The sequence below is a fragment of the Hyaena hyaena genome, unplaced genomic scaffold, assembly GCF_003009895.1.
Source record: "Hyaena hyaena isolate Hyena2069 unplaced genomic scaffold, ASM300989v1 scaffold_191, whole genome shotgun sequence".
In the NCBI taxonomy this organism is placed as follows: Eukaryota; Metazoa; Chordata; class Mammalia; order Carnivora; family Hyaenidae; genus Hyaena; species Hyaena hyaena.
Genome location: NW_024080824.1, coordinates 348,427 through 362,010, shown reverse-complemented (window position 1 = coordinate 362,010; position 13,584 = coordinate 348,427). Strand labels below are relative to the sequence as shown.

The 13,584-nt window shown below is 37.0% G+C and overlaps 1 non-coding gene across 1 annotated transcript; it reads right to left on the bottom strand.

Annotated features, from left to right (window-relative positions):
• Positions 1-488: 488 nt before the first annotated feature.
• On the bottom strand, positions 489-592 carry LOC120237858. The gene has a single exon (XR_005530066.1). It is a non-coding gene; the product is annotated as a small nucleolar RNA U13 (small nucleolar RNA).
• Between the last annotated feature and the right edge of the window lie 12,992 nt (positions 593-13,584).

Below are 13,584 nucleotides of genomic sequence, written 5' to 3'. Positions count from 1 at the left end.
AAAGTGTTGACAATCTCTCAGGATCAGTGAGGCTAACCATAAGGCCTCTTGCTTATTCTTACATTTCTCTTCACTCCATCTCAAGAACAAAAAAGGTCACCAAGATTGCACATTGTAGTTAAAGTTCCTTTACTGCACAATTTCCCGAAGTTCTAAATTAGAATGCAACCTGATTACATAAAGAACATTATTACTATTCAAAAGTCTCAGGACCCAGAGAAATCATGAAAGAAAGGGAAGGAAAAGAGTTAAAATATCAATATCCTAATTTTATGGAAGATTTTATTGCCTTTATTTGTTTTCAAAAGTTGTATGGTAGATGAGTAAATAGTTAAATCACCTCATTTTAACTAGTTGTTTATCTCTTCTAATTATTATTGAGAAATAAAGTTTTTGTTGTTGGACAGAACACATTAATTTTAATATCAAAGGCTACATGATTCTTTTTTATTTAATTTAGTTTATTTATTTTTTTAATTTTTTTTTTATGTCAGATGGGTAATGTGCCTGTGTCATAACAGGGTTTAAGGGTGGCACATGTCACACTGTGGCGTGAACACCCAATCATCACGCTTATGAACTACAAAAGGATCTAATTTAGTTTATTTTTAAAAATTTTTAAAAAATGTTTTATTTATTTCTGAGGGCAAAAGAGATACTGTGAACAGGGGAGGGTCAGACAGAGAGGGAGACACAGAATCTGAAGCAGTCTCCACGCTCTGAGCTGGCTGTCAGCACAGAGCCTGATGCAGGGCTCAAACCCATGACCTGAGAGATCATGTCCTGAGCCAAAGCTGGATACTTTACCAACTGAGCCACCCTGGGGCCCCAGAGGTTACATGATTCTTAACACTGACAGGCACTCAGCTAAGAATTTTATAGTCACCATCTCATTTAATTGTCAGAGCTTGGCAGATTAAAAAACAATAAACAGAGCATAACAAGACTCCCACACAAAACAAATTCCAATGAAACAGGTCAATTCTATCTGCTGCTGAAATGAATAGTTCTCTCTGTATGCTTGCTACAGAAACCGTGATCTGCACATCCATATGTTATCAGCATCACTTGCAAGCTTGTTCGAAGCTTGTTAGAAATGCACAATCTCAGGGCCCACCTCAATATATCTGTAATTTAGCAAGTTCCCAGGTGATTCTTATGCACATTAAACCTAAGAAATATCATATACTACATTGTCAGTTTTTCCTGCTAATGAAATCTTATTGGCACATCTCAAAGTTTTTAAAAGTGAAAGCCTATTTCTTTTTAACTTAAAGTAAAATATCTCATTTTTTATTCTAAGACTCGATATGCCTATTTAAAAATAAAAATAAAAGCATCCATGCATTTATAATGAAAATATAATTTCTCATAATCTCTCCCCTTGAAAATGGTCTGTTAAGAGTATAAAATAAAGTCAAAAGAATAACTACTTTTACCACCAAACTAAAACAAATTATAATTAAATCATTTAATATGTTTATCTTAGGTGAAATCATAACCCATTAGTAACACTTAGGATATTGTTTAATTTTAAACAGATATTGCAGTATTTGGGCCTCCTCCGAAATGAGATTTCAATAAGGAAGATTTTGAGATCTCTAAGGAGGGGGATAATGAATTTCTGTTCTCAAACATTTTATATACACTTTATTCCACATGCTGCTCTGTCTTTCTCATCTTTTTTCATACACAGTCCTTGTCTACCTACCCTAAGATAAACCTACTGATACTTAGCACAGGCAGAAATCATCAACTGACTGCTTGATGAAATTTGTTACATAAAAATTGCTATATCAAAGCATACCAAAAGTGAATATAAGATGTCAAACAACGATGTTATGAGAAATAAAACAATGTGATTTTATATAGTAATACAAAGAAATAAAAAGCATGAATATTCCAGTGGGCAAGATATATTGACATACTTATTTTCAAATACAAATGGTAAACAATATAAAACACATATTTCATCTTAAGAGAATCGAACAAATGCAGTACCATTTTTCATATATTAGTTGGAGATTAAAAGTATTAAATGGAAAGATACTAGTTGGAGATTAAAAGTATTAAATGGAAAGAGTATGAGGAAATGTCACTCTCTTACACTTATAATTAGTGGTAAACTGGTATATTTCTACCATGTAATTGGGTAGATTATGCATATTCTAAAGTGGGTCGTAGACATATCAAGGCATTATATTAAGCACTGCCCATTCCCACTTCATAAAACAGGATGTTAGAGGCTTATTAAATAAGAGGGTTCTTTACTAGGAATTTGTGAGAGTAGTTTTCTTTTTTGACTTTTCATAATGATAGAATTTATAAGCAGAAACTCAGTACTTATTTCTACCCATTATTCCACTTCCATATCTTCATCTGTTGAGGCACTAGAGGCACCTGCTGAATCGGAAGGGGACGTGGACAGTGTCCGCGAGGAGTCTTCGGCCGTGAGCTGCAGGTCGAGAGGGAGGCTTTGGGCAAGGGTCTGAGCCGCCAGCTGGACGTTCCCCCTGAACACCCTCAGCGCCGCATAGGCTGCCACTGCGTCAAAGCCCATGGAGACCAGTATCAAAATCCTTATAATAGGCACACATATTTACTGATCAATTCTATTTCTAAAAATTATGCTAAGAAAATTATTATAGTTGTTGAAAGTTTTATATAGATGTTTATTAAGACAGCTTTTATAACAATGTACAACTAAAAGACAATGTAGATACTCAACAATTTTGGATGGCTTAAACAAATTATAATAGATTTATAAAGTGGAATGATGAAAAATCATGGAAATTATACTTTAAAAAGATATTATTTTATAAGAATAAGTATGGAGTGGAGAAAAACATCATGACAATCATATTCTTTTAGTGAAAATACAGTATCGTTTTGAACTGCTTTTATTTTGTAAACTTTGAAGTTTGGCAATTTTATAGCTAGTAAGTTTTTCTGGCCATCCATTCTTTTTCCAACTGAAAAAAGATGATTTCACTTGGACTGAGATGACCACCCAGGGATATATTTTATTCACTTCATGTTATCAACATTACAGTATAGTATCAAATATAGTGTTTTAAAAATATTAGAGGAAGTGGGGAGAAGAGCTCCACTTCTTGGTCATATTGGAGATGTGTCTGTTCATATCCAAGTTGGCATCTGAGGTCATGGCCTGGTATCAAGTCAACTGTCATTAATTCTTCAAACCCCAAGAAGACTCAGTCAAAACTTCACAATCCACAAAATTTCATGCTATTACAGGAAAGGCTATAATCTCTCTGTCCCTTCACTTATTATTAACCTTTTTACTTTGTGTACAAGTGAAATCACAAGAAAGGTATAGGGTAACAATCTGTTTTCAATTATGTATCTATTTATATGTCATTATCTATCTATCTATCTATCTCTCATTGGATCTGTCAATCACCTATCATCTGTTTTTCTGAATCTCTCTATTATCTATCTATCTATCTATCTATCTATCTATCTATCTATCTATCTGTTTATCTATATCATCTATCAATCAAACTGATGGTTTTAACTTTAATTCAGTACTTTCTTCATTGTCTCTGACTTAGGCCAGAAGCTGAGAAAATGAAGGATAGATGTGTGCATATTCTAAAGTGGATGGTAGACATATCAAGGCATTATATTAAACACTGACCATCTCCACCTCATAAAACAGGATGTTAGAGGCTTATTAATAAGAGGATTCTTTACTAGGAATTTGCGTGAGTAGTTTTCTACCATTTCAGCTGACCACTTTGGTGGTGGAGCAGGGGTTGGGGTAGGTGGGTACAAGAGAATCTCTTAGAGGATGGGGAAAGGCATACAAACAGAAGAAAGTATCATTCCCATCTGCATTACACTGTTAATAGAAAGATATTAAAAAAAATTCTTGAGAAAACTTGACATGTGACAAGGGGTAGACTGAGGCAGGCAGTAAGCAAAGCAGGAAGAAGAGGGCAGTGAAGGGAAAGATTCTATGTATCCTTTTACTATTTGTCTAGACAAGGGTGAATGAGGGATGATAAGCTAAAAAAAACAAAATGTAAAGTTGTGAGTCACCTGAAAGTATGTGTAAGCCACCTACTTGCCTGGATGAAGGGAACGAGGAAGGAAGAGTCAGCGGCTCTGAGAAAGGCCTGGAAGTAACCAGAAAGAGTCCCCTGCAACAGGTAGCTAACTGTACAATGAACAACACCTTCCTCTACCTCCTAGGTCCTAAAGAACCTGCTAGAGCACTTTCCACGACAGAAGATGTTTTATAGTATAGAAATACTCACCAGCTAAGTAAACAAGCCTGTAACTTATCCCCCTCTAATCTCTCTTCCCCTTTATCTGACCTTAAGAAGAACGAAGGAGAGATGAAGAATGAAATACAGACCAAAAATACCTTCTATTCAGCTGTCTATTGAGCCACTAATCATTTCAGATGTGAAGGGCAAGAAATTTTTTAAATGTGGTTGTGAGATTAAAATTTTTATTTAGATTGGACTGAACTTCCAACACCCCGAAAATGAAACAGTTCAAAGACTCTTCCAAGAGATGAAAATTACTAAAAGTCTGTGGAATCACTATAATTTGTTCCAGGACTCCTTCAGCACCTTTCCCTCTCTCTTCGTCTTCTGGGATTCCTATGATACGGATATTGTTGCGTTTGACCGTATCGCTGAGCTCTCGAATTCTTCTTTCCTGTTCCCGGATCAGTTTGTCTCTTTTTTTGTCAGCTTCTTGTTTTTCTATAATGGTGTCTTCTAAATCACTTATTCTCCTTTCTGCCTCTTCAATCCGTGCATTGGAGGCCTCTAATTTATGATGTATCTCATTTATCGCATTTTTTAATTCTTCATGCCTATTTTTATTTTCCATAGGAGCACATGTACCCCAATGTTCACAGTAGCACTCTCCACAATAGCTAAAACATGGAAAGAGCCTAAGTGTCCATCAACAGATGAATGGATCAAGAAGATGTGGTTTATCTATACCATGGAATACTACATGGCAATGAGAAACAATGAAATCTGGCCATGTGTAGCAACATGGATGGACCTTGAGGGTGTTATGCTGAGCGAAATAAGTCAGGCAGAGAAGGACAAATATCATATGTTTGCACGTATAGGAGGATTAGGAGGAACTTGACGGAGGAACAAGGGGGAGAAGAAGGGCGGAAATGGTGGGGGAAAGGGAGAGAGGCAAACCATGAGAGACTCTTGAATGCTGACAAAAACTGAGGACTGATGGATGTGGGGGGGAGAGGGGGATGGGCATGGAGGAGGGCACTTTGGGGATGAGCACTGAGTGTTATGTGGAAACTAATTTGACAATAAACTATTTGTAAAAAAAAAATAAAATAAAATAAAGTACTTCACCCAGCAAAAAAAAAAAAAAAAAGTCTGTGGAATCAGCCCAAGTTATATCTGCAGCAAGAAAAGGAGATCTAATAAATCATGTTAGAAGACATTTGTAAGAGAGAGAAAAAAACAATACTATTTCTTAACTACACCCTAATGAGTTCAGCCGACTTGAAAAAACCCTGCTTTATACACATGTTAAATATATGGGCCACTCATTGCAAATCTGTTTTACACAAATTACTTTGTTTTAGAAGTACATCAAAACCTTCCATATATATCTCCTACCACAGAATGCAAAATAAGGTATTTCCTGTCAAATATGAGTTTCAGGAACTTCAACTCATTAATCCATCAGCAAATAGGTATTGTACCTTCATTCATCTAAATATATATTGAGTACAGCAAATAGGCACCGGGGTTATAAATATGGGCCTAGAAAGGATTATGCTTCATGTTTCATAATAAGCCTTAATGTGCTTACTAAAATAATGAAAATATTTGAGCATTTTCCATTTTAAACACTGCATTAGTTGTTTAGGCAGGTAAAGAGTATTAAAGTACTCTTGCTAACCTCATCATTAGGGTAAGGTGAGAAATTGGACTTACAACTATTTTTTAAAATGTAATTCAATTGATTTACTAAGAGAAGTATAGTTAAAGTACCAATGGATTTCAAAAGAAGAGTCATGTGAAAATGGGAAGCATTTCAGGCATAGGGGATTGACCAAAATACGATGTTAGGTTAAGTCACAATACTGATCATGGCATCAGTATGTAGTAAGCTAATTTTCCAGGCTCAGCTCTCCAGCCTGTCTGTCCTATACCCCAACAATGGTAGCTGTTCCTTGTACGAGGTCGTTCTGAGGGCTCTGCAGGTCGCCCCTATATCACTCAATCTTTATAAATGCCCTCATGTTAGGGTCTATTGATCCCTTTATAGAGAGGAAGAAATTAAGACTATTCCTTTTCTCCTTTCTTTATTCTACAGAAGCTTTGATCACACATTCTCTCTCCCATCATTCTCTTCAATCCTGTGTTTCCCTCCTTTTGTATTAGGTTCAAACATCTAAATAGTGGAAAGGAAGGGCAGAGGATCTAAAGCCAGAAGCCTGAGATCTGTGCCCTGTGTCTGCTTCTTACTCAGCATATTAGTTATTCATTTAACATCTGTGAGTCTCACTTTACTTTTCATATGGAACTTCTTTAACAGTTGTTTTGAATATAAAATAAGATTAAAAATAATTTATAGGCTATAATACACAAGTGCTGAAAAGTATATAAACATTATAAAATATTCAGAATTAAATTGGTCATTTTTCTATACTACACTGCGTCTAGGCGTATTTTAGCACTTTTTGCTCTTATAGTTCTTATCTCTTTTCCCCACTAGATAATGAATTCCTAAAGAGAAGGACTTGTTCTCATTCATCTTTGAAAGCATCGGCCATGGTGGAGGCAAGATTTGAAGTTAGGGAAATGAGGCTAAGATGAGTTCCATCACAGCCACATTAATTAGAAGGCTAAAATAAACGTGAATATAAATTTTTACAATAATTTACAAATTATAGTGATGGAGGAGTATGAACTTCCTAACCTGGTTACAAGGAGGCTTAGGATGCTTGTAAAAAGGAGTAAGCATGGAGCCGATATCACAATATGTGGTATCATTTGATCTTTTGAATAAATTAAATGTCTGTGTGAAAAAAAAGAAAGCATGCATTTCCCTCCTTTTCATATACCAAGAGACTGGATTTCTAATAGGGGATTGAATGACCTTGGCAGTTTAATTAATTTCTCTGTGATGCTCTCTTCATCTAACATGGTGGTAAAAACTTCTTTGATCCATTTCATAGGATGTTGAAGATTAAAAAAAAAGTTATACATGTGAAAAGCTTGGAGTTTTGTGTGTGTGTGTGTGTGTGTGTGTGTGTTTAAGAAAGGCCGTCTAATTTCCAATTCTATACTCTTTCCACATCTGTGACATTTGAGTTATTGTTTTAATTTGTGTTTCCTTGAGGGCACTGGCCCATGGGTGATCCTGACAGAGGAAATTTGTTTTCTGCATGGTTTCTCTTTGGTTTTGGTGAAGCTGCTAAGTTGGATGCCAGTCCTGTACTGCTGAGCATCTGTCCCGGGGTGGGAAGACCTGAGACACTCCTGGGTTCCAGAGTTTGCCAGCTGTCTTTTCAATGAGGAATGGCTCTCCCTTGTGAACAATCCCTTCTCCAGATGCAGCTGTCCCTCCCCACTCCCTCTCACTGCCATGGTGGTGGCCATTGCCAGCGCCCAGCACAGCAGCTTCTAGCAGTGATTCATTCTCCTGGACTCAGCCTTTACCTTTCTGGACCTGCCAGGAAAAAGAACAGCGGGGGTGCTTGCAGGGGTCCTTGCTGCTGCTCTTTCACCCTGTTGCCTGTGTATTTCAGCTGCCTGTTACCAGTGCCTGAGTCCCATCTAATCAATTATCAAAGGAATTTCAGAAGGATTTGGATCTGTCAGTATCCTTGGCCTCGTTCTTGCTTATCGTGTTCTGCTGATTTCCAACGCTTGATCCTCCAAATTCAGTTGTGGTCCTGGGGTCTAGAATCATCCCCATCACTACCGGTGAGGACTGGTTATCCCCTTCTGCATGACTCAGCCCGAGTGTCCTTCTACACCTGCATGGAAGCCAGAGACGGGCCCACAACATTCTGGCACTTTGATGGCTCTTGGACTGTATTCAGGTTTCCCTCTATTGTATTGTTTATAGCATTGGTGAGAAGTACACGGTGCACTAGCAGGAGTCTGTCCTCAAACCTCCGTCTCTTCCCCATAAACACGTCTTGACATTTAATACATGGAAAACTCCTGCTTACATTTCATTCCTTTTCAGCATGTTGGGAAAGATTGCCCTTGATAGCATGCACTGCATTTGCACACTAAGGACTTCAGAACCTGTCCAGATGCTCCCTCCACTTGTCCCTTAATAAGCCAACTGAAACCTTTCCTGTGTTTGCAACACGGAAAAGTCACCTGGAACTTGGCCACGCCTGGGCATGCAATAAAGATTATCAGCTTGTTTCATTGCAGTTTGTCCTCTCGTATACCAGTTTGAATAAGCCCTTCAAGACTATGTCAAATGTTCTTTAATTTACTCAATATAGCAAGGCTACTTTCCATTTTTTTGTTACTTCACAGACCAGATAAGAAAGGATTTTTTAAAATTTTAAATTGTTGTTATATAAAGCAAGCTTCAAGAATATGGAAAGAATCTGGCTGCTTAACACTAGTAGCTGTGGTCACACATGCAGAGATTCTAAATATGGATGAAGGATATATTGTTTTTCGAATAGAAACAAGTCTTTTCTATTTCTCTTGGCCTTCTCCCTTGGCAGTGCTTTTAGAAGAATTAATGAGATATGGTCTGGAAATCACTTTGTGCTCCTTAGAGAAATCCTATGCAAATTTAAGGTAACAGTATAAGAAGTCATTAGATTAAGAGACAGGCTATTATTTGAAGGACTGGGAAACTTAACTCCTAGTGATTCGATTATTTGTTGATTTTTTTTTTGGAAAGACTGATGTCCAATATTAAATGAAGTAATCATTGTTGTCAATGTCCTTGGAAAGTGTCATCAAAATAGTCCTTGCTCTGAGTTAAGTGTCTTATAAACCAAATCATAGTCATTTTCCCACAAGAGAAAATATAAAATAGTTTGCTTTAGGCACTAGTAAAGCATTTCCATTGAGAGCATTTAGGTTACTTTATAATTCACAAAGGTATTTTACTACAATACACAGTCCACAACTTGCCTAACTAGATTTTCAGTGTCATAAACCTAAGGTTATGTCGGGTTAATTTTTCTCTTCATCCACCTGATCTTCCAGGCTTTTTTTTTTTCTTTCCTTAAAACTGACAGCAAGATGACTGATTACAGCCAACTACAAGGCCCCTTTTCAAATGCTTGACCTTTTCTGGAATCAAGTTAGAAATTCAGAGGACACGAAGAAACCACTGTAAATTAATAAAGGAAAATAGTTCAACACCCACTGACCAGTTTTCACTTGCTCCTAGAAATCATTTGCAATGGATAGTCTTTCAATTACAGAGAAAATTAACTACCTCACAAGAAGCAAATTAAGAAATCCAGTGCAATGGGCTGGGAAGGCTTTTATGAATGGTATGGCAACCTGATGAGTGACAATTTCACATTTAATTACAATGGTTTATAATTTATAAGTCTTCCTCGCTTTCAAATCATGCCACAGCCGTAGGGTTTCCAGGTGAGGAAGTTATATGCTGGGAGAAACCTCTGCCCAAGTCATTTTATCACATCTCTGTGACAAAGATATGGACAAAGGCACTCTAACACATGGCAGTGACTTTTACATTCCTCTGAGAAGACATGTGTCTTCCAGGGGAGTTTTCAACTAGAGCTCCAAGCCTGTAGTTTTGATTACATGCCTTTCTGCAGGAGAGTCTTTAGGTCTTGGAAGGAAGACAGAAAAAACTAAGTGGCGAATACTTCTTACCTTTTCCTCCACTTATCCTGGATGGTAAGGTATCTTCATAGTCAAACACATTTTCACTGGGACCAGTTTGAATCTGGTGGAGTAGGGGAATCAGAGGATCATATAGGAGATGCGTTTTGAGAGGTTTGACTGGTAAGACTGGACAGGATCTGCGTGGGATTCCCTAAAGGAAAGGTAGAGCACCTAATGGGCACGTGTCCATATCGTGTGCTTCAGACTGTTCAAGCCATAGTGATGAATCTTAGGGAATCACATTGCTCTCATCGTCTAAAAAAGTTTGAGTACTTCTGGCGTGTATTTTTAAAGTGTCCTTTCACAAAGAGCAATAACACTGCAAGAGGGACATGTGTAGATATTTGACAAAAGTGTCACAGCCTCTCTGCCTCCATCCATCACACCACCTCACTGTTTTTACCATCCTCAGCTCCATCAGAGTATTTTTTATTTTTAAAATAGAAAAGTAAATCTCACGATTCGAGAAGTCATGCAGCACAGTGGGAATACCATTTCGAAAATTAAACATGAGTTTTTGTTTTCAAATATAGTAAGTTTTGATAGGCTATAGCTTCAAATGCATTTTAGTTCAATTAGAAAAAAATGTGTTTTAACGCAAAGACCAGCATAGTATTTGATAAAAAAACACTGGACACATTAAAAACTGGGAAAAATATAAAATGCCCAATATCGACATAATTATTTAACATCGTGCAAGAATTACTGGAACTGCAAGACATTGCAACTAGCAAAGATAAAGAAATAATAAATAATATATAAGAAATGATAAAGAAAACCTAACTTTGTACAGGCTATATAATTGTGAAGATTTTACTTTACAGGAAAATCATCCTTCAAGAGTATTGAGCCTTGCACTATCTATTTTAGGGGATTTCATAGTGTTCACGCAGAAAGGGTCAAGTACTATGAGTGACACAGGGTCTTGGGACATTGAAGAGTTCATTCTAACTCACAAGCTTGGTCAGGCAAATGGGCTGAAAATCCGTCCTTGGTGTTCAGCAAGATGACTTTCTCGGTATGACGTCACTGTGGCAATGTCCACCTAGCTCCTTGGTAACTCACCACTCAACTTATTTTCCCTAATTTCTGTCAGTGACCAGTCATTCTATCTCACTCACCTCTCTGGACATACTCACTCTGGGCATACTCATCCTCTCTTTGCTCCCCAAACTGGCTCCTCTCTTTTCCCTGGAGCCTTTATACACTCTTTCCACTACCTGGGGACATATCACTCTCCCCGACCCTCTCCTTATTTAGAGTTTCTCAGCATTAAACTCACAACCCTGATGTCACTTCCTCAGGGAATCCTAAATCCCTGAGACTAGCTGAAATGCTTCAGGTAATATATTCATAGCATTGTGCAGTTCTCCTTCATAACAATTATTTGAATTGGAATTATAGTGTAATTAGTTATCCAGTACCTGTCTCCTTTCCTCCCAACTCTCTCCATCTTCATGAGTTCATGATTAGTAAATGGCTGTCATCAAAAACCCAAACCTTGCCCATCACCTGTATCACCTCAGGCACATTTGGTGAACGAATGATTTCCATTACTAGAGATCTCTTCTTTTCCAAAAGTTATTCTTAATCCAAATGAAAAAAAAAATTGCTCTTCACATTAAATTCTTTCTCTTCAATCTTAAAGCAACCTTCGAGTCTTTCAAAGAACTTTGCTTCTTCTTTCCCAAAACAAGATTCTAAATTCTTGAAAGCAGTTTTCATACCCTCTATATATTCTCTTCATACTGAACATCATTCACTTATTCATTGAAAAAAATATGTTGAACATCTCCTCAGGCTGGATATGCATCAGGGCTTTTCCTCACTCCTCATATGACACTATGGTTTCCAAACCTTTCATCCGAATGCCGCTGTGGAGAGTTTCTATTCCTTTTCCTCTAGTCTGTTTTCCATTGCTCCTATTTTTTTCTTTAGTCTACACTTTATCTGGTTTCTGCAATTAGAGAAACTCTCTCTTCAGTGTGCTTCTTGATATAGCTCAATATTCCCCAAGTTTGATTTAGTTTCCCCAGTTGATATCTGATGTTTATTAGTGGACAGATGGCGATGATAGTAGAAAAGCTCACAGGGTTCCATTGCAAGGATTACATAAATTATGGATTTGGACTAGAGCATAAAACAAACATATTGATATTTAAAAATCTTTTCCCATAAGTTTTATTCCCAAAGAAAAGTGAAAACAATTGGAAGCCCTAATATAATATAAAATTCAAACTGTTTTCTTCCAAAATGAATATTATGGAAGAACTATCTTTTTTACCTAAAGAGAAAAAAGGTAAGAACTAGAATAAGGAAATCATTCTATTTATAACATGGACAAAATAAATTAAAACTTGAAAAATCAATAAGAAATGTGCAGAACCAACATAAAGAAAACTTTCAATGGGTTATACATAAAGCTAAAAGAAAAAGCCATAATTGAACAAAACATGATAGCAAAGTAAAAGCTACAATGTTAGACTGGAAAAAGGCCTAAATTGATTTCAGAATTTAAGAGTTAATTTTAGGTAAAACTGAGCCAAATGAAACCTAATGTTGATGTGTCCATAATTATAGGAAATGGCCTATATTTGATGAACCCCAAGTAGTGTGCACTATTTGATCTTTGAGACTTTGTGCCATAAGGGTTACATTAGAAACACTGGTTTAAAAGCAATGTCTTTACTACAGACAAGGTAACCTGGAGGATGGTTCCAAACTATACATGTGCTTTGAACATCATGGCAGAAAGATGAGATTTCTACCCTGCCCCGTCTTCATTTTAATTAAAAAAAATTTAATGTTTATTTATTTTGAGAGAGAGACTGAGACAGAGTGTGAGTGGGGGATGAGCAGAGAGAGAGGGAGATCTCAGACAAGCTCCAGGCTCCAAGCTGTCAGCACAGAGCTGACGTAGGACTTAAACCCACAATCTGTGAGATCATGACCTGAGCTGAAGTTGGAACCAACTAAGCCAACCAGGTGCCCCAGGCTTCCTTTAAAAAAAAATCTTGGGACATCTTGGGGAGACTCTTGGAAAGAACAAAAAAGGAAATACTTGTCTTAGGGGATGCTAAAAACCTAGTACACAATGCAATGTCCTACTTGATTTACCCTCCAGATCTGACTTGGGGCATGGAGCATGCTGCGTGAAAGGTATTCATCAGGGTCAATTTTTTGAGGCCCTCTGCATAAGCAGTAAGGAGTAAGACTATCCAGTATTGGAAGAAAAGGAAAGAAAAAGAAAAAGAGAAAGAGAGAGGAAGGAAGGAAGGAAGGAAGGAAGGAAGGAAGGAAGGAAGGAAGGAAGGAAGGAAGGAAGGAAGGAAAGAAGAAAAAGAAATCACAATGTCTTTCGAGCCTATTTGATGATCTGGACCCAGTAGGATGTAAACTACTTTATTTTTCTGAATTGTCCTTTTAATCTCACTTTAAGTAGACTGTTTTTCCCCCAGTCCAGAATGAAATTTTGGATATGTCCCATAGCTTTCTAATCTATTGTACTTAAAGGCCTTCCTCTGTTCAGTAAATAAATTAAAATGTCAGTAATAAATTCTTTCCCCCTTCATACTACAATCCTCATTCTCTTATAGACTAAAAATGAGAAATCACTGCTGCTTATACTACCTGTCCCAACTGGCTAATTTACTATTTACCTTTATAATGTGAGTGCCCTTAATTTCTGTTTTATTTATTCATTTAT